The following is a 19,729-nucleotide window of genomic DNA, read 5'->3' as shown; positions in this document are numbered from 1 at the left end:
GGAATGTTGAAATTACTTGTTTGTACTTAATAAATAAAGAGATTAAACCAAGAAAATCATAATCAAAGCCATTCTGAACTCCTGGTATCCTTCAGTAATCTAACCTATGTGATACGTGGCCAAATGCACTGACTGGGTCTTACTGCTTTATACTCCTCTTCCAAACTACAGAACTAGGAGCCTTGCTGTCCATGGAGGAGACGGCAAAATGCAAGTGTTCACTGTTTAGACATCCTGGGCTAGGTTTATTCCAGGGACATATGAAATGCATTCACAACTTTGCCCGAAGAAGAGGATTCATTTTCACAGCCTGTTAAACAGTGGTAACGTTGACCATGGTTCCCCAAGCTCACAGCCTCTCTGTGTTAGCGTGTACTTGGAGAAGTGAGGATTGCAGGTGTTTTGACCCTTACAAACCTCTGGGTCTGAAGAATTTACAGTGATCATAGAAATGGAGGCCTGATTGCCTTCAGGAGCCATGAAGAAAAACTAAAGACCCAGCTCTGGGCACCTGTGAGTTTGTGCTGCATACAGCAAACAGTTTAAGCTTTGAAAATAATGGCATGTGGGTTATGGGTTGTTCTGGGTGTGGGGGGTTGGTTTTTGTTGGTTTCTTTAGATGTATGCACAGACATATGTTTGTGTTTTCTTTCTCTGCCCTCCCTCATTATTTCTTCCCACTTCTTTTTCTTCTCCCACTCTCTCTAAGAAATCCAGGAATGCCATGCCTCTGGTCTTCACCAATATGTATTTGCCACATGTAGAACATTTGTGTGCAGGATTTGGCATGCAACATGTTGCAATTCTGGCAAAGAAAATTCAGAACTTATGGGAAATGCCCTACAGTTCTGGCAAAGAATAGCGTATTATTTATTAACCTAGAGTGCCCTTTGAAAGCTTCAAAGTGCTTTACAAGAAAGAAAATTGCACACAGTACATTATTTAATACAAAAACTTACATTAGCTTACAAATTTAAATTACTCAAACAAGGGGGAAAACATTTCTCACAGCAATATTCGTTCAGTCATGTTGCACTGCTTGTTTCATAGTTTAGATTGAACAGATTGTTAACAAAAATGCATATTAAGAAGAGGTATCTAGCATAGTATCTTTTTGAGGAGGATGCCTAAAAAACTGTTGTGAGACACCTTTTAATTTCCTAACTTCTGAAGCCAGCTTTTTCAAGCTGAACAGATGCGGGTTCCCAGCTGTGTGTATCTCGGCGTGCATACCCAGACCTCTGTATGTAGAGCTAGGAGCATGTATCTGTACTGTCAGTCACAGAATGTGGCATCTCTATGATTTGGCTGGATTTCTGCACAGGCAATGATTGTCCCACCTCCGACAGCAGCCAGTACCAAAGGTTTGGAAAGGAGTGTGAGACACATTGGTTTTCAATGGCATGGCCTCCCTGAGGATGGGGCTCGGGGAGCTCCTAAGCAGAGCTGTGGTCAGACCTGTGTTTGATGGATGTTGATCAGACCTGTCTTCCATGAATTCATCCAATCCATTTTTAACTTGCCCTCTTGGGTTCCACCGTGATTTTTCACGATGAGTTCAGTTTAATTATTCTTTCTGTGGGAAAACTTCCTTTTTTTCTTCCCCTCTCATTTTAAACCTTCCATCTGAATGCTTCCTCATGCTGTCACTTCTTTTACTGTGACACATGAGCAAAGCCTGCCTTTTCACCATCTCTGCAGAGGTGATAACTTTATAGACTGTCACTTCATTTGTGCTTTCTCTTCCATCAACACCAATACTTACTTTATTTAGAACTTCTATAAGTGCACAAATGCATTAAAACATACAACTTAACCATTCCTAGACTGGATTCGAGGGAGATGGTTTTACATGAGGAGACACTTCCACTCAGATTAATTATAAAGGGCGTACATGAATTTTTTTCTTAAAAAAAAAAAAAGGAAAGATTTAAATAGAACTATAAAACTTTTAAATGTGAAAATTACCAGACTATATAATTTCTATTACCAAAAAAACATCAATCCCCTTTTCTATTGGAGAATTTAGTGCTACTGAGATTAACTGCTTTGTAAAATTGTATTTACTAAAAAATGTGTTTGAAAAAAAAGCCCAAAACAATGGAAGTGTTCTGGCATTCCTGTCTGGAGAAAAAGCTTTTATGTTACTCACAATGTAGTTGATATTTTGCATTGTACAATAAAAGAAATGCCTAAATGGAAATGAAGCCAAAGTTGTAATTGATCAAAAAGAGCACCTCAGGAAATTTTTTAATTTCCCAGTTTTATTTTACTTTGAAAAAAACAGATTTACTTTTTTTGAATTCTCTGGTAATTGCAGTATTCATGCTCTGCACGTTTGCTTCAGCAGCATAGCAAGCCTGGCTTCCAGAGGTGCTGAGCATCTGCATATCCCTGTACATTTGCAGGAGGGATAGGCACTGTGCAATCCGGGAGTGCACTGACCTTACTTTCTGCTAAAATTATGCCATTTAGAAAAATGAATCTTGAGGATACAAGTCTAAGAAAGATGCAGTGATAAAGAGCCTGGGAAGCAGCAATTTTGTTCATACCTTAATGAACTGTGGATATTAAAAATGGTTTTTTACCTTTTTTTTCAATGGTGAATTATCTTTATTAAAACTATGTAAAAATTGCAGTTAATGGAGAATGCAGTTTCGCCTTGTGAGAACAGGAACAGTATATTAAATGTAGCATTATATGTAGTTTATAGTATTAAATCCATATTCCTCTCTCTCACCTAGACCTAAGTTACCGCTCAGCCTCCAGCCCACTGTCTAACCTGGAGCAACCTGTGCTGCTGCAGCTTAGTCTCCCAGGGAGGAAGCACCTTTTGGGTTAGTAGGTCTGTGCCACTGGAAATCAGCCCTGCAAAAGATAAATGCATGTCATTAGGTATGAGGCTAGAACACATGTATTCCTCAGCTCCCATTTCTCCCGGTACTTCTTAGGAATGAAAATCCTTTCATGTCAGTGTCATTGTTCTGCAGGTCGGTGTTGTATTATTGCGACTTTTTATAGGCGTAGGAACTTTCTACATTCCGTAGAATTTTTGTTTGCTGCTTCATATGCAACATGGATTTAAAGTAGAGAGCTTGAAACAAAGAGAAACTAGTTCGCCCTTTTTTTCCTCATCCTTTTTATAATGAGAGAGCTTTTCAGCAAAACAAAGTTAAGGTTTTACATTCATTTTCAAATTAAACCAGTATATCTATGGACACCTGGAAGGAAAATGCCATTTTTATATTCAGCACAAAGTTCTTTGTATTCCTAGACCTTTTTATAGAGCAAATAAAATACAAATAATGGTTTGCTTGGTTTAAGTTCGTACTTGCATACAAAAATTCAAATTCCCGTTTTCTTACATAACTGATTCCAGGCAGTTAATTTTCCATAGAGTTTGGAAATGGCAGAAGATAAAGGTTCTCATCTGGAAACATACCTGCAGTTGTGTTTTTACTGGAGGCTAATGGACAAAGGCAGAAGGTAACACTATTTGGATGGCTGCTGGTCGTAAGACTTTAGACCATGTCCTGAAGAGGAACATGACAGTTTAGTTATTTTCTGTGGCTGCTCTAATAATTTTCTCTTGAACCTCTTTATCCAAATGTAGTTCTGATATGCGGGTATCATAGCAGGGCAGTGGCCAACACCATTCTGCAATCAGCAAACCTTATACCAGACTTAATACCCATTTGAGGAGAAAGCCACACCACCAAACTTGAACTTGTATAGGATGTTGCAGTGAATACTCACCTGCATAAAAGCTGCAGATCGTATTAACGTTTCCAACAACTATGCAGCAGCGTGAGACTTGGGCATTTTGTAAAGAAGGGGAAACTGGAAGAACTTGGAAGACCTTGAGGCTTTGGCAGTGGAGAAAATTTCCAGACAGAAAGGAGCATCAGTACCATGTGTCTGCAGGATCTTCAGGGTAGAAAACTATCATGCCCTGCAGCAGTCTCTGAAATAAAAGGTTTGGCCATCCCTGCACATAAAAGAAGACAGGAGAACGGCATTGAGCTATGACTAACCTATGGTATGACAAAAGGACTCTAGAACTGTTCACTAACATGTCTAGCATGGTAATACTTTCCAATATAGTTGGTCATAGCTGACCTGCAGGTTCTTCCCACCGAAAGATGAAACACTGTGATGGTTAACACTGTGTAGATGCTATATAGCTTATTTATAATGAAGATATAAAACCCTGCTTCTCTGGACCCAGGAGGAATTAAATGTAAAAACAGACTTCCTTTTCTTATGTTGTTTTATTTTCCTTTTTCTCTCCCTTCCAGCTCTAGGCGCCTTCCCAAGAGTCACCACTTAGCTCCAACAGCACTCACAGCTTTCTGTGTCAGGCCTGTGCTTTACTGGAATTGGGTAGTTTTCTCCTTTGCTGAGAGTTTATGTGTACACTCTTTGTGATCAGCATAGACTGGGAGACCTGAATACAGAAGACTGAACCCATGTGGCACACCAGTGTAAGTGGGAAATAACTTTGGAGACTTCATTCTATATGCAATCGGGAGTAATGTCACATTGGAGTAGATGCTTTTGAAGAAACGTGTCTGTGACTTTCCTTGGGAAAAGATTGGCAGTCTTCCCTCTGCTTTCCCGCACTGCTTTGCATCCTACCCCAACCAACTGGTTGGTGTACCTGTGTGGGCCACAGCGCTTGAGGACAGCAGTGACAAGATGTCACTGCCTTGCCAAATGCTGGGGAACAGCCATGTTTTGGATCTTGGCACTCTCATCCTGCAGGAGTTGGCAGAACCACTATATTTTTTACTTTACATCATTTGCCAGGCTTCTTTCTCATACATGAAGCCAGGCCTGTACTAAAGACCTCCTAGCCCTGGGGAGAGATAAGAAAGATAAGAAATCTTGGGGGTTTTGAGTATAAGAAGTACAAGATTTTTAGGCCGCTGCTATAGAAAGGCCAAGCAAGGCCATGAGGTTCCTGGTACTGGCTGATAGACATCAAGGCCTGAAAGGTGGCTTGGTGAAGGCCAAGGAACAGACTCCGTATCTTCCTTACCAAGTGCTCATATTGTGAAGGGATGAATAGGATTTTTGACTTAGAATCTATGTGCATACTTTCATACTTTACCATGCTGCTGAGAGAGAAGACCATGCTATGGTGGGCAGTATTGTCTCTGAAGTGAATCTCAAGCCTTTCTCAAACTCCATCACTAACAGTTCTGTCTCCAGCCCAACATCTCCATGGACTCCCAGTGTCCATCTGCATGAACGAACAGCAGTGATCAGTGAACATCATCACATTTGCCTTTACTGGGCATGAGGGACACTGTGTGTGTTGGGCGTCATCATCTGGAGCAGATCTAAGCCACGCTTTCCAACTTTTACCATTCTCCATATTTGACATGATGTCACTGGTCAGTGAAAATGCAATAGCAAGTCCACACCCTCCAAACAGCCAGACTTCCAACTGCAAACCCATCCTCTGCCCTCAGACAGCACTTCAGTGACACCACTGCTGAGCCCCCAGCTGAACCCCGATCTCTTGCACTGTGTTTTCCCTGAAGAATCCTTTTCCACAGAAGTGCACAACTCCAGGTATTATCCCACAGTTATGCAACAAACAGTGCAATGAATGGGTTTAGAAAATCAGTGTACGTTAGTGGAGATCTTGTCAAAGCAGGCTGGTTTCTGCTCAGTAAAATCTCAGGCAGTTTTAACAGCTCTGAAGCTGCTTTTGACTTGCAAAACTGCTAATATTTTGCAAGTCAAAAGCAGCTTCAGAGTTGCTAAAAACAGTATTTTTAGGTACAGAAATTACTCTAGCGTGTCCTCAACATTATAAGGTCAGGAGAAGCCTCTCTCTGCTTTGCACAGTGGCAGTTGTGCCACTACAGCTGCACAGCATCCGGAGGTGTTGCTCTGCTGACTTCCAGCAGTACATCACCTGCTGGGCTTGCCTTATCCCTCCTCAAAAGCAGCATGTCTTTGCGATTTGGGCTTATGGATGGGGTCATGTCCTCTGGCCAGGGTCCTGCCTGCAGCAGGGCAGGTATGATGACGTGTATGTCTTCAGCAGGTTCTCCACACAGTTAATCTGTGGCTGGTCACATCCTGCCTCACTGCTGTGGAAAGCAGGGCAGTGAAGGAATAGCCCAGCTTGTCCTGAGCACCTGAAGCCACCCCTGAGATGACAGAGGTTTCCTCTCCAGGTCCAGAATCCATGGAAGGGCAGCTGGGAGAGAGTCTCCAAGGCAGAGCTGTGCCCCAAGTGAGAAGAGGCTCTGAGGTATAAAACTGTGAAAACTATTTAATAAAAATTGTCTGTTGCAAAGCTGAATAATGTAAGAGCTTAGTAATTTCTCAGCCTGCAAAGCTATCAACTCACACAGCCAAACCGTCCAGAACTGGGGGGTTAACTACTGCCCAGACTGAGTAAGGAAGTGAGAGGGGGAAGCGTAGAGAAGAGGGAGGCTGTTTGGGGAGCCTCTTATGGCTTTGCTGAAGCATGGGAAAAAGGAAAGCCATATGGTCAGCAGAAGCTGGCAGGCAAAGGGCTCTGTTTCACTCAAGAGCCTGTGAAAAATGCCCACAATGGAGAGGAATGGCTTCATTGGAAACAGCAAACAGACTCCAAAATGGTCAGGAGGTTGCAGGCCACCATGATGAAGAAAACCTGGCTGCAGAGGACATACCAACAGAGGTGCAGGTCTGCTCCTGCATGTCCTGCTGGGCACAGCTCATTGCCACTCCAGGCTCCTCTCGTGGCTCCTTCCAGATAAAGGTGGGAGAGAGTTCAAGCCATTCTGACAAGCGGAAGGCTGGTGGGAAGCTACTCTGTCCGCATGGCTGCTGGGCAGTCTTGCCCCATGGTGGGGAGCTTTTGCATTCTGTGTCATGACTGGACTTTCCCTCATCCTTTATGTTAACACCTTAACATTGTGATTCTGCAGTGAGGCTAATGCCACTGTTTGCACTTAGATCACTATATATATCAGCAGTACTTTTCTAACAAGAAAGTCCCATTTTGTGAAGTTGTACAGGTGCTCCTACTTCCACCCATGATCATTTCACCCATGAAAATGATGTTATTAATAAAATCTGTGAATACCCTAAGCAAATGATGCAGACCTGTTGCATAGTCAGTGAAGCTACAGAAGCCAGCAGAGCTTTGAATAGCCCATGCAGTTAAAGGAAAGGGCTCACTGGCTTTAAAATCCATGGATGTGTTCAAAATGCCATTATTCTGCTGTCCTGTTCACACCAACCCTTGCAGGTTGATGCCACACAACCCTTCCCATTGATTGATGCGGCCTGCACGAGTGCTCTCAGTGTATTAAGCCCGAAGTCCCTGGCTGAAGATAATTAACTTAAACACCCCTGTCTCTCAGAGCAGACGCACAAAAGGATTTGCTAGCACAGCTGTTGATGTGGAAATGTCCTGCGGGATGCCATAAGCATCCTAACAACTGGCTGAACTTTCTCCTTCACTCCCACAGGTGTGGTTAACTAAAGCAGCAGCCAGTGCTGGCTGGAGGCAGACCCAGTGCCTGCCAGAGAGTACCCATGATCAGCTCAGCTTTCCAAAGGCACTGCTGGCTGATAAACACTTGGGAAAGGTCACCTTCCATTAGACCAGGTTGCTCCAAGCCCTGTCCAACCCAGCCTTGAACACTGCCAGGGATGGGGCAGCCACAGTTTCTCTGGGCAACCTGTGCCAGGGCCTCACCATTCTCACAGGAAAGAGCTTCTTCCTAATGTCTAATTTTTCAGCCCAAAGCCACACCCCTCTTGTCCTACCCTTACATGCCATTGTAAAACCATCCCTCCCCAGCTTTCTTTTTGTCCCCTTTAGGTATTGGAAGTGAATGTTAATTGGAAATGAATGTTAATGAGTTAAAGCAGCACAACAGAGTGTTGAGATTTCAAAGCAGGCTTTTCTTTCTGTGTGTTTGGGGTTTATTGCAACTACTAATATCTCTTCCAGGAAACAAAATTTCCCAATACTTCCTTTTCTGGTAAGTCATACAGCGTGTGTGGTATCCTACCCACAGGAGACCTAAGAGGCAAAAGGCAAGGAAGGGGTACAGTCTCTGGGTTTATTTTCTGGACTGAAGCTATACTGCAGTTTGGACTGTGCATTACACAGCAGTGCTGTTCCACTTATGGATTGATCTGATACATCATGGGCAATGGGAGAAGGGGGTACCAGAAGACAGTGCAGGCGGAGCTACAGACGGAGGTATTTAAATGAACACAGTGGATATAAAGAGGGCAGAATTCTGCAGTGTCTGAAACCCAAGAGTAAAACTTTGAACTACTCCTTTTGCATTTGCACTTTTACATATACAGCACAGCTGAGTTAGAGCCTGAAGATGGAAACATGCAGACACAGGACAACGTGGCTCATTTCCTAGGTCTTTTGATCCCACAACCTGTTTTCTCTGGGAGCAAAGTCTAGCTTCTAGGAAAATAAAGGTAACACAAAGTGCTGTCAGGATAAGAAATCACCAAATACCAGTAGAAAAGTTCAAAATGTGCTGGGTTCCCAGTGCTTAGAGTTGATGCCTGGCTAATCTCTGCTCTGGACCATTTCAGTGTCACTGTTGTCCTGCCATTTATTTGAAGCCAAACCCATTATTTTTGGGAAGCCAGTAGGTTTGCAGACTCTCCTTCAAAAAACCATTCAATACAATTATGGGGTAGGATGTACTAAAGCTAGAGTTTTAATTCATCAACAGACTAAGCCATGCATTTATCTGCCTCTAGGATTCTTGTGAACAACAGCAACACACAGATAGGCCTGAAGGCATTTCATCTTGCAAAGCCATCACAGTCCAAAACAGAACATTCAGAGGGAACAGGGAAACCTTTCAGCTCTGGCCATGTGTCATGAAAACTGAATGCAAGGTGCATTTTCTTACACTGTGGCCTCCTGCCCCAGGTTTCCTCCCTCTCTGAAGCTGTGGGCAGAAGCTCAGGGCAGTGAATCTCCCCTTGCTGAAAGAAGCCCACTGTAAGCCAGAATAAATACAAGTAGATACTGGAATAGAGGCTGGAGCCTCATCTCATTTTGGACTTGCCTTGTCTCGTTCTCACTAGTTCATTGGTCTTGATACTCAAAAGCAGATCCTGATAATCTTGGGTCAGGTGATGTTTTGAATACAAAAGGAAAGAGAGGTCAGAGCGGTTCTGATACAAAGAACCGAACCCCCCAGTCCTATGCAACTGTGTAAAAGCCTTAAGTACTCCTGGATAAGGAGTACTTACCTTTTTGTAGTACTTAAGTACTACCTTTTTGTAGAGGTACAGCTGATGGCCTTTTTCAAATACCCATTTGTAATGCAGGAAAGGAAACATAGAAGATAGTTTGGAATGCAGCTTGCCAAAACTTCTGCCACCAAATAGCAGAGCTTAAAGGTCTGTTTAAGACGATTTAGCAAACACAAGCCTAAAAGGCTTGGGTATAGTGCAGCTTTGCAACAACAAGTGGCCACAGAATAGGTTCTGTAGTGCTGTTGGCTGGTGACACTGCTGTGTATTTGCTGGATGTCTGTGTAGCTAACATTCACAGACAGGCCATGGTAACTCCAGAACCACCTACAGCCTTAAATGCTAATAACTACAGCAGACAGAAAACAATAAACCTATCAAGAAAAACAGACTTGAAACAATGTGAAGAAATGGATGCAGGCAATAAAAATAGAAACATTTCCCCCGTGAATATATATGTATATACATAATTAGAGGCTAATAACTAATGCAAGTCTTGCTAGTGAGAAGCTAAGCTACTCCTTGAATGATTAACTTGTTACTTATCACCAGACTGTGGATATCTTGCCTACAACAGACTGCCTAAGTAATACAGATCTTTTTCCAGTTCATTTTTATCAGTTCCCTTTGTCAGGCCCTGGTGGCATTGTTTGAGTTTGACTTTGCACAGAAGCCACTGACAGAAACACATTGCCGAGTGTGCTGCTCTGCTGGCACGACTCAGGTTTGTCAGCGCAATGGATAGATCTCAGCCGTGCACCCCAAGTTCAAGACGCCTCCTGCCACTCCACCACATGCTAAATTCCAGTAAATTGCTTAATCAACATAACGAATGCAAACCCACTCCAGTCTGCACTAGAGGTAGCTGGAAATACCCTCTTGTACATCACCAACGATGCCTGACGTTTAACAATGCAGCCTAGATTTTATCTGCTCCCGAGAGCTGCTCTGTGCACACCCCTTGTAAAATTTCCTTTTTCATTGTACAGGAAGTATTTCTGGTTAACTATTTTGGTAGTCTCATTTGTATTCCCTATTTCTAGAAAGGCTCATGCGTGTGTTTAATGCGTAAGTAGTTCAAGGGGAGTCAATGGGCAAATTTGTATCTTTAAAGTTAAGAGTGTTCACACATCTTTATAAAGTCAAACTGGACTTTGCATCTACACCTAAAGCTTTTCTCCAAGCTGCGTCTGCCAGAACACACATAACACAACCAGATTTCTAACACCAGTCCATTGTTACTCCATCTGGAAGCTCAAAATCCACCATTGACTTTTACAACCATCATACATGGCTGTCTTTCTTTTTCCTACTTCTTTCCCAAAATGCTCAGAACATGGGGCATGAAAACATGACTGTGGTGGGTAGGAAGGTGCGAGCACAGACATATTCAGTTGATGATGACTGGAGCAGGGAAGTGGGCTGTGCTGGCAGTTGCTGTGGTCCCACATTGTGATTCAGAGGTTTGTGGTGGTCCCCACGGATGGTCTCACAGCACAGTGTCCTGTTACCAGGATGACCTGCACCCATTCCAACTTTGTTCTGGATCAAAATCCGTGATCTAGACATCTTCTCTTGCCAATCCCCTGTATTCTTCATGGCCCAGTCACTTGTCACATCAAACATCAGTCATCATGTTGATGGCTTAACAGCACACTAATCTTTTGGTATAAATGTTCCAGTCAGAAAAACCCCCAACAAAATACAATAACCTATGTCACAAGTAAAAAAGAGCTGCAGTTTTCCTATCCCGGTTTCATTTTCTCTAGTGCAAGGCTGGGCCAGTCTAACACTCAATAGAGAAGTAAGCTCAGTAGAAAAGCACAACTGCTGCCTACATAACATTAAACTACCAAGTAGAAACAGCATTTTTTGCTCAGTGATTGCATTCCCTCCCACTCTCACACAAGCCAAGAGGAGTCTCTTGTGGTTCCCCAGGGAATGGGAGACAAGCACTGGGCTGCTCTTGGCTTGGCTGGGTTTTTTGTTTGTGTTGGACACATGGTGCCACTCCCCTCATCAGCTCCAACGTCCCAAAAGCAATTTGTTTTCGGTTAAAACCAGAAAAGTCAGTGCTTTCTTACCAGCACACACTCTGGGGAAGGCTGCCCTGCTGACAAAGCAGCTGTCCCATGCCGTCCATGTCCAAGAGCCGTAGGCCCCATGGCTCCCACCCAAATCTCAGGCGCGTCAGAAAAGCACAAACACAAACTTTCCAACCTTTTGCTACTAAGCCAGCTATAGTGCTGGTTTGGCAACTGCAACACTCCTTTCTCAGCCTCATTGGGCCCCATCAGAGCCACGTGGACACAGAGATCAGCTCACGCAGCTCAGCTTGCAGGACCGGTGCCTTAATTTGTCATGCTCGTGTAATAAATCAATTTATTTCCTTTAACCAAGGGTTAGTCAGCAAACTCTTACTCATGCATTTCTCATACAGTAAGTAAGTTACGCTTCCCAGTGGCATTTGTGTGAATGCGGTTCTGACTGTGGCCTTGCCTTCGCTTCAGGAGAAGTAGCAAGGAAGGTAAGACTGATTTGACTGAGATATCAATTCTCTTGTGACCCCTCACAAGCAATAAAGACCTAAGTTTTATTAGGAATGGTGCTGGATTGTGGTCTGCACTGCGTCCTGTACACCATGGCACAGGAGAGGGATGTTGTCCTCCAGATACTTGGCCTGGATGCAAGCAGTTCACTTGCAGCCCCTCTGCCACCCCCTGGTTCATGTCCCAGGGGTGTATGCAGAGGTTCTTTGCGCCAGAGCTTTCCCACTGAGCCATGGGAGATCTCATCTGTCCTTCTGGGCAAACAGGTTGTTCCAAGAGCTATCTTCGGTTATCAGCATCACCAAAGGCACCTCTGCAGCTCCCTCTTCACCCCACTCAAACTGGTGTGCTCAGGTGAGCTTGCACGGGGGCTTGGAGCAGGAAGATGTTAACACAAATCCCCTCAGCTTTGCTCCTCCCGACCTCTGTCTGATGGGTCTGTAAAACCTACGGGCCCATGTGCTCAGCCCGCCCGTGCAGCTGTGGAGTAATCTCTCAGAGGAAGTGTCTCCCCATGGATTAATGGCTCTAAGAACTAATTATTGGGTAAGCTGTATAAACAGTCCCTGGAGTGCCTCTTCAGTACTCAGCTTTTGGGCTCAAACCAGGCCGAGCAGGCAAGAAGAGTTTCAAAGGACTGCCTGTCGGAGCAAGGGATGATGTAGGTGACTCTGTGGCTTTATCTCTCACAGCCTAAAAGGACAGAAATGTCCACAGTGGTCATTTGGGGTGAAAATTTATAGCTTATTAATTAAAAAAAGGGGAAAAACAAAACAAAAAAAAAAAAGCACCATTTCTAGGCCAGATCATAGATTCTGGGCTGCCATCCAATGTCAGGAAATGTTCCCCTCCCGGCAGGGGATCCAGGCTAAAAGGTTATTCAATACTTTCTGGTTGATTCTGCATTTGAAATAACTGCCTTAAATGATTGGTTTTGGCCTAAGAAACTGTTTGCTTACCTGGCACCTGAACCTCGGTGATAAACTTTAATGTCCTCCTCGGAGTATTCCCGCAGCACGCAATGGAGGCTGTGTGCTGTCCCACTAGCTATAAATCCAGCCTTTTTTTAAGGCAAAATTCAAAATCAGATGTTGCTCACTGTCTTCCAACAGTCTTGCAACTCCCATCTATCCATCAACATCCAAAAGTTTTAAAAGCCCTGCTTAAGCATATCTCCACTCCATTGACGGAATAGCCTTTAATATTTTATAGCTCTGACTCGCACGTCTAAAAGTACTAATTAATCTCGCTAGATAAAAACTGGCACAAAATGGCACAAGTGAGAATAGCTCCATCCTTTCTCCCAGCAACCATGTGCCAGTTCATCTTGGAGCATGTAATGATTTACTGTAATAGTTTCAGGCCCGTAATGGGGCCAATAACTGGCATCTGGAAGCTGTGAGGCTCCTTCCCAATGGATGCCATTCACATATAGTTATTTAATTAACTAACGGCTCCACTAGCATAAGCCAGTGAAGGGTCCATTAAAGCCTCTTCTTTTTTAATATCTTCCAAAGTAAGAACATATGCTGAGCACTGCCTTCCCCTCGGAGAGAGCTTAATGCTGCAACCTGTTTATCTTATGACTGATTTTCAGATTCCACCTTAACCAGCTGCTTTTCGCTCGACTTTGGGCTTCAGCAGAGAGCGCGCTGCCGAGCGCGCAGCAGGAGCTGCAGGATAGCATTCTACCTGCATGTGCTCATTGCCGCGCGAGGTGCCAGGCCCCTGCGAGGGCTGCCTGGGTGCACGTGAGGTGCTTTACCCTCGCCTGTCCCTCTGCTGGAGCAACCAAACACAAAGTAATAAATAAATCAAGGTGTGGAGTTCGTTTGGAACAAGGAAAGTATCAGTGGGAAGGCAAACCCCACCACACACCGGGGGGAGTTGGTCAGGTTTGCAAAAAGCATTTGAGAGCCCGGTCCCATGTGAAATGTGGAAAAGCCATCAGGAGCCATACAGCCAGCAAAGATGAGTTTGGTCTGGTTACAGCACCAAAGGATTTTGCTTCCCAAACGATGAGGATTCCTATTCATAAGGTGCAATTAAATGCAAACCATGTCCAAATGGGTGCTGGTCTGCAGCAGGGTGAAGGGCTCATCCACCAGCCTCACGGCTTCTGCAAGGAGCTGAAGCAGGAGGTAAGAGTCCCTTCCCATGCCACAATCTGGGCACAAACACTGGTGCTGTGCAGCAGGCAGTATCTAAGGAGCTGCTTCATGAGGATGTAGGAGACATGGACTTGGTGAACCTCTGAAAAGACAAGGATGTCATTTAACAACAACTGTCTAAAGTAAGCACTGATGACATGGCATAGCACAGCACTCGCTCCCTTATACTGGATCGTGATATACAGGACATGTCAAAAGTTCCATAATCCCTCATGCAGAATCCTTTTCTCTGGCTGTAATGTGCTGAGTTGTTCCTCCTCCTCCTGCTTTCCCTCCCACCGGCCCACAGCACAGCCTTCTGCCTTTTGTGGTGGCATGCTGCAAAGCTTTGGAAAAAACCTAGTGCCCTGGAGTAGCCATCACCTAGAGCCCCTCAGCTGGTGCCTCACCCCTGTGATCTACCATGGATCATCCAAGGGTTGTCAGGAAACCAGGGGAAGGCCAGCAAGAGCTTGGGTTGATACCCTTGTGTGAGGGATGTCAGGTTTGCTTTGCATAGGTGTTAGGTATGGATGGGTGAAGGGGCATCTTTTTACCTTTGATGTTTTATGGTCCTGCCTAGGTAGAGCCTCAGGCCTGACAAGCCTGAAAAGTTCAGCACAGAGGTCACTTCCAAGTCCATCTGGGCCTCTGAAATTGCTCTTCAGCCTAAAACCCCTAAAGCAATCAGTCTGTCAGGGCTTCTAGGGCATGGCAAGACCTCACTGGTACAGCCTTGCTCCTTATGAAAGGTAACGGTAGTCACTGCTGCTTGCAGACAGAGCAGGGAATGCAGAGGATGTGGTTCCCACTTTTAGGCAGTGGCTTAATAGTAAAAGCACTCTCCAGAAAGTGGTATATGGGCCAAGTTCCTTCTCCTGTAGACACGCATCTCCCACTTTCCCCAGCAATATCTGACCCCCTGTGACAATGCACTGTCCTGGGCAGGAGGTAGGAGGGAGACACCATGTTTGTCATTGCTAGTGCCTGTATGACCAGTTATTTGCACAAACTCCACCAAAAGTCCCTGAAACAGAGGCCAGAGCTCAGGCTCTCACATCTCAGGAGAGTGCCAGAACCAACAGAATCATAGAACCAGCAGGCCATGTGAGGTCATCCTAGCTAACTTCTCGTATCAAGTATCTAGATACCTAGATGTCTCATACATGCAGCAGAGAAACAGGCATTTCCTGTCCTGAAAGGAGACAAATATCTCTCTTGAATCCCTTCTCCTCTCCACTGACTGTATGTGGAGCCTGAGGTGACTAACACAGCCTTTGAAGTCCACTGTTCAATATCTAAATCAGGGCAGATGAGCTCCCCCTCTCATCCCTCCACCCCTCTCCTGTCTTCTCCTTCTATCCCAGCAAACCTCTCATGTTGTCACAGCTCTAACAGGAAGGCCTAAAAGCACATGGTTATCCCAGTTCCCTTCAGAACAACCCAGAGTTAGGGGTTACAAGGCTCACCATGGTGCTGTGGGCTCAAACAATCTCCAAAAGATCTCCTGTGACCCAGAGACCCCACAGCAGAGTTGGTTCATGGGATAGGGCTTCCTTTCTCAGCTTACATTAATAGGTAAGACTGACTGCTTCCTGGTTCTTTGTAACAGATGCTGTAGAACCTATCTTCTGCAAAGCCCTGTAAAAAGAGTACTAATTGATATGGTAATTGATACCCCGTGGCTGCTTTGTGTTTTTGTGGAAAGCAACTATAAACCCAGCTTAACTAGCTGTTTTGTTTTGCTGATTTTACATCTTAGTACTTCAATGAATGTACTCTTTAGATGGGATTTAGGCTTAACATTACTCATCCCCAAAATGTTAGAAGTATCCCACAGTAGCCATGGCTTCAGGTTGCTTGATTACTGTTCATTTACAGATAAATTATCTCAAGGTGGAATGAAGGTTAAACCCATATATCAGGAAGTAAAATACCTCTGGCAGATTTTGCAACCAAACTAAAACCAAGCAGCATAAAACCCAAAAGCTCTCATAGCTGAAGTTACACTTAAAAGCCAAACCAGCTAAGATTAGGAAGCACATTCTGTAGCAGACAGATTCTTGCTAGAGTTTATTTCATGAGATTCTATCATAGGTCTCAAGAAAAGATTTTGACCAGCTACAGCCATGGATGGTCTTAGGCAAGTCCGAAGATCCAGTGTGGGACCTTCGTGTGCTGCCTTCCTACCCCCACATCCAGCTTCTAGACCAACCTTCTGTTTCTTCCCTAAGTTTGCAGACACCTTAGACTGAACTTCTGAAAACATTCAGAGGTTCTTTGATACTCTCCTGTGGAAGAAAACCCAGTTCACAGCCCAAGAACTCCCTGGGTTGGAAATACAATGCTGTAGTTTTCTGTTTCCAGTACTGTTGCTGGAGGATCCATATCGTTAAAACCATGCAACAGAACTTTCACTGGACATATGCCGTATAATGTATGAACACTCAAAGGATTAACAGCAATCAGGGGATATATCTCTAGCTATGCACACACAGCAAATCTACAAAGAAGGGATTAGAGATATAGGATACAAACCTGCAAGGGAAAAATACAGGGGAGCCGGAAATGAAATCACAAGAGAAAGGTTATTCCTGCATTTGTACAATTTTATACAAATCCTTGTGTTACATGACGGTTCATTTGTGTTGCAGCAATATATAGAGATCCTGCAATGAGAGAATGGTCACAAGATGCTGGGGTTCGTACACACTGATCATGAAATGAGTATCTATGCCCTGAAGCTGTCAGCCCAAGAGCTGTTTCTTGCAAGTGCATCCACATGGCTGTACTGTTGATGTGTGGAAATCAAGTCCCAGGCATTAGCCCAAAATAGTTATTTAAAGAAACATCTTTATGCTTTAAATCCTCATCATCAAACTAAGACACAGTTATTATGTATTTTAACAAGAGCTATGCACACCCTAGCTAGCTTAACTCCATCACCCTGGTATCTAGTGAGTTTTTCCTAATGTCCAACCTAAATTTTACTAGCTGCAAATGAAGGTGGTTCCTTCTTTCCTTATCCCCCATGGCCATAGGGAAAGATTTATCGCTATCCTCCTTACAATAAACCTTAACATATTGTAAGATTTTTATCGTGCCTCCTCATTAGACTCTGCTGTTCCCAGACTAAACAAACAATCCTTTCAACATTTCCTGCTAGGTTGTTCCTTCTGTACCCCTGATATTTCTCGTGTCTCTCTGCTGGACTCTCTCCAGTTTGTCTACATTTTCCTTACAGTGCAGTGCCCAAAACTGGACACTGTATTCCAGCTGAGGCCTCACCGGTGCCAAGTGGAGTAGAATAATTATCTCCTATGTCTTAGGTTGCAGTCGCACATCCTGTTCTGCCTGCAGCTGAGCTGGGTGAAAAGTTTATTTCTTTTCACTCACTCCAGCTGCTTATCACCACCGCTCAGCTGCAGGCTCTCCCCCTCCCAGGTCAACCAGCATAACCGCCGTATAATCGCTCCCTAACACAATCTGGGTAAAGGATCCCGGTTACAGTCAATCATTCAAATAACAGGTCTTTCCTGATCTTCAGTTTAACAGACCCAGGTAGGACTGAGGTGTGAGCAGGTATGAAGAAGTGTGAGGCATCCCTGCCCATGGCAGGGGGGTTGGAACTTAATGATCTTAAGGTCCTTTCCTTTTCCTCCTAACTATTCTATGATTCTATGAAACTCAGACCTGATGTAGGAGGAGATGATGTGCAACAGGGTTATGGGCAGTGGCTTTCGCTGCTGGAGTAGCTGCAGCCAGAAAGGATATCTGCTGTTGTCCTTATGTCCAGCCTTCAGTCCACTGTGCGCCCAGTCCCTCCCAGTGCTGCTGCCCAGCTGGGAGGTCCTCTTTTTGCATCTCTCCTCCCAAGTGCAGTAGTTTGTGCTTAATCATCAGGCTGATTTTGCAACATTTTTCCCCATTGTTAATGCCATTCTAAACTTGGATTTTGTTACCCTGAGTAAGACCATCCCAAAATACCCAGAAGAGGTATTTTGTAAGCACATTCGGTGTTCTCACACCCAAGGTGGTTATGAAAAGGACAAAGACAACAGCGAGGTCTGCCTGAAACACCATCCCTATGTGATAGCAATACCTTCATAGCCCTCACCTACAGTTTCTCATCTACTTCTGCAGACACCTTATGGTGACAAGGCTCTGTGCCTGCTCACAGCACCGCACACAACAGGGTCATAAGGTTACCAGTGTCACAGTACAGATTTCTGTTGCCTTCTTCCACTTGCTCTGCTTATAGAGAACACTCAACAGGACACAACATGGGCTTCTCACCCCGGCAGGAAAACTACAACTGAACAACTTGGAAATACTGTACTGGTAAGACTGGAGATGAGCACTTCTCTTCTTAACCTGTGGCTTCTGCAAAGATACGATGGCGGTCTGAGTTGGCTGTGGATCAGTCGATTAAATTCTGTGCTGCTCTGCGGAACAGTGTGTTTTGTGCTCTGAAGAATGAAGGCTTAGGAAAACCACAATGCTAAGATGCTTTTGTCACAGAACAGCAGAAGCTGAGGACTAGGGGCATTTCTGCACCAGCAGTGAGACCATTCAGGGAAGTAACCCTGAGGGAATGCCTCCCATAGTTGCTTTTCCCTTCTGCTGTTTAAACAGAGTTATACTCATTTTCCTTCATTGCTTTCAGCTCTGGGTGTACCTGCATCCCACCCTTTGCTTATCCATGCATTCTTTCCCTGTCCATCCTCATTCCCTGTTTTTTCCATGTTCTTTCCATCTCCTCCCATTGAAACTTTCCTCCAAGAATTCTACCCAGCACAGCTTCTGTTCATGCTGCAAACCCTGTTGATTTTCTCAGGCTCTTTGGAAGTGGAGGGTTAGGTAGTGCGAGCTGATGGCAGGATGAAGTAATAGGAGTAGAGATGAGGTGAAGTTCTTGTTCTGCCTTGAACACAGACTGCCAATCACACCATAATAGATGGTGGTTCTAGGCAGGGAACAGCTTTTCAGCCCACCAAAATTAGACCATTAAATGGAATTTCCTCTATGGGCTAATCAGGATTTGAACCCATTTCTCTGGAGATAAAAGGCACAGCTCAATCTCCTGATCTGCGAGGTCATCTGGAATACAAATCAACGTTCGTGTATTCATTTGAAATGTTTTTATGTAAGAGATTTTTTTTCTTCTTTTTCTTTTTCATCTGCTTGTTAGTGCCTTGTGCCTAAACTGGAGCTGTGAAGTGACTTTTTCTCACTAGAGGCTAAATAAAGTACTGTACTGTTTTTATAAATGTCCTAAGCTTTGCCAGAAGGCTGGCAATGAAAGAGGCTGGCAGGAGACAGGCACCGTCTCTGTTCTGTATCACGGAAGTAAGCCCAAGGACACTGGCCAGTGCCTCCCATCCGCGGGAATGTGACCAATTAGCGCCCAGATGATGTCATTGGATGGCAAGAGCACTTCCCTCGCAGCTCTCCCCGCTCTGCCAGCTCCAACCTTCAGTGTATTTTCCTCAGTCTGGTCCATGTACTGTAATAACTAAGTCAACTGGAAAAAATATTGAAGAAAAGACTGAGGAAAAACAGAGTGTAGGGGCAGCTGGAGCCAGCAAAGAAGGCACACTGAGAGTTATAAAGAAGCTTTGTGCACAGCTTCTCTCGACTTCAGGATATTTAGTTCCACAGGAGTTGGAGAAGATGGGTAATAAGCTGGCCTTTATTTTAAGGGATATCCCTTGTAGTGTCAGCTGCATAAAGATCAGTCTTCGGGTATGTGGAAACAGAGCTAACAGTATCTCT

At 44.4% G+C, this 19,729-nt stretch overlaps 1 protein-coding gene across 5 annotated transcripts in view; it reads right to left on the bottom strand.

The window, feature by feature from the left end:
* Positions 1-242: 242 nt before the first annotated feature.
* Positions 243-19,729, bottom strand: part of LOC133210051 (uncharacterized) — a 43,460-nt gene continuing 23,973 nt past the window's right edge. The window contains exons 2-4 of one of the 5 annotated variants that reach the window (XR_009724846.1): positions 15,424-15,595; positions 12,764-12,864; positions 1,912-3,988 (exon numbers count right to left, since the gene is read on the bottom strand). The gene's annotated coding sequence lies outside the window, so the exon portion shown is untranslated. Of the gene's footprint in view, positions 512-1,911; positions 3,989-12,763; positions 12,865-15,423; positions 15,596-19,729 lie in introns of those variants that run through there. The other 4 variants (XR_009724844.1, XR_009724843.1, XR_009724845.1 and 1 more) reach the window with 4 other exon arrangements.

This window comes from Neopsephotus bourkii, unplaced genomic scaffold, assembly GCF_033783945.1.
Source record: "Neopsephotus bourkii isolate Nb327-2 ecotype Australia unplaced genomic scaffold, CSIRO-AGI_Nbou_v1 NB_53, whole genome shotgun sequence".
Lineage (NCBI taxonomy): Eukaryota > Metazoa > Chordata > Aves > Psittaciformes > Psittacidae > Neopsephotus > Neopsephotus bourkii.
Note: the sequence above shows the minus strand (reverse complement) of the source record. Positions and strands in the feature narration are given on the sequence as shown.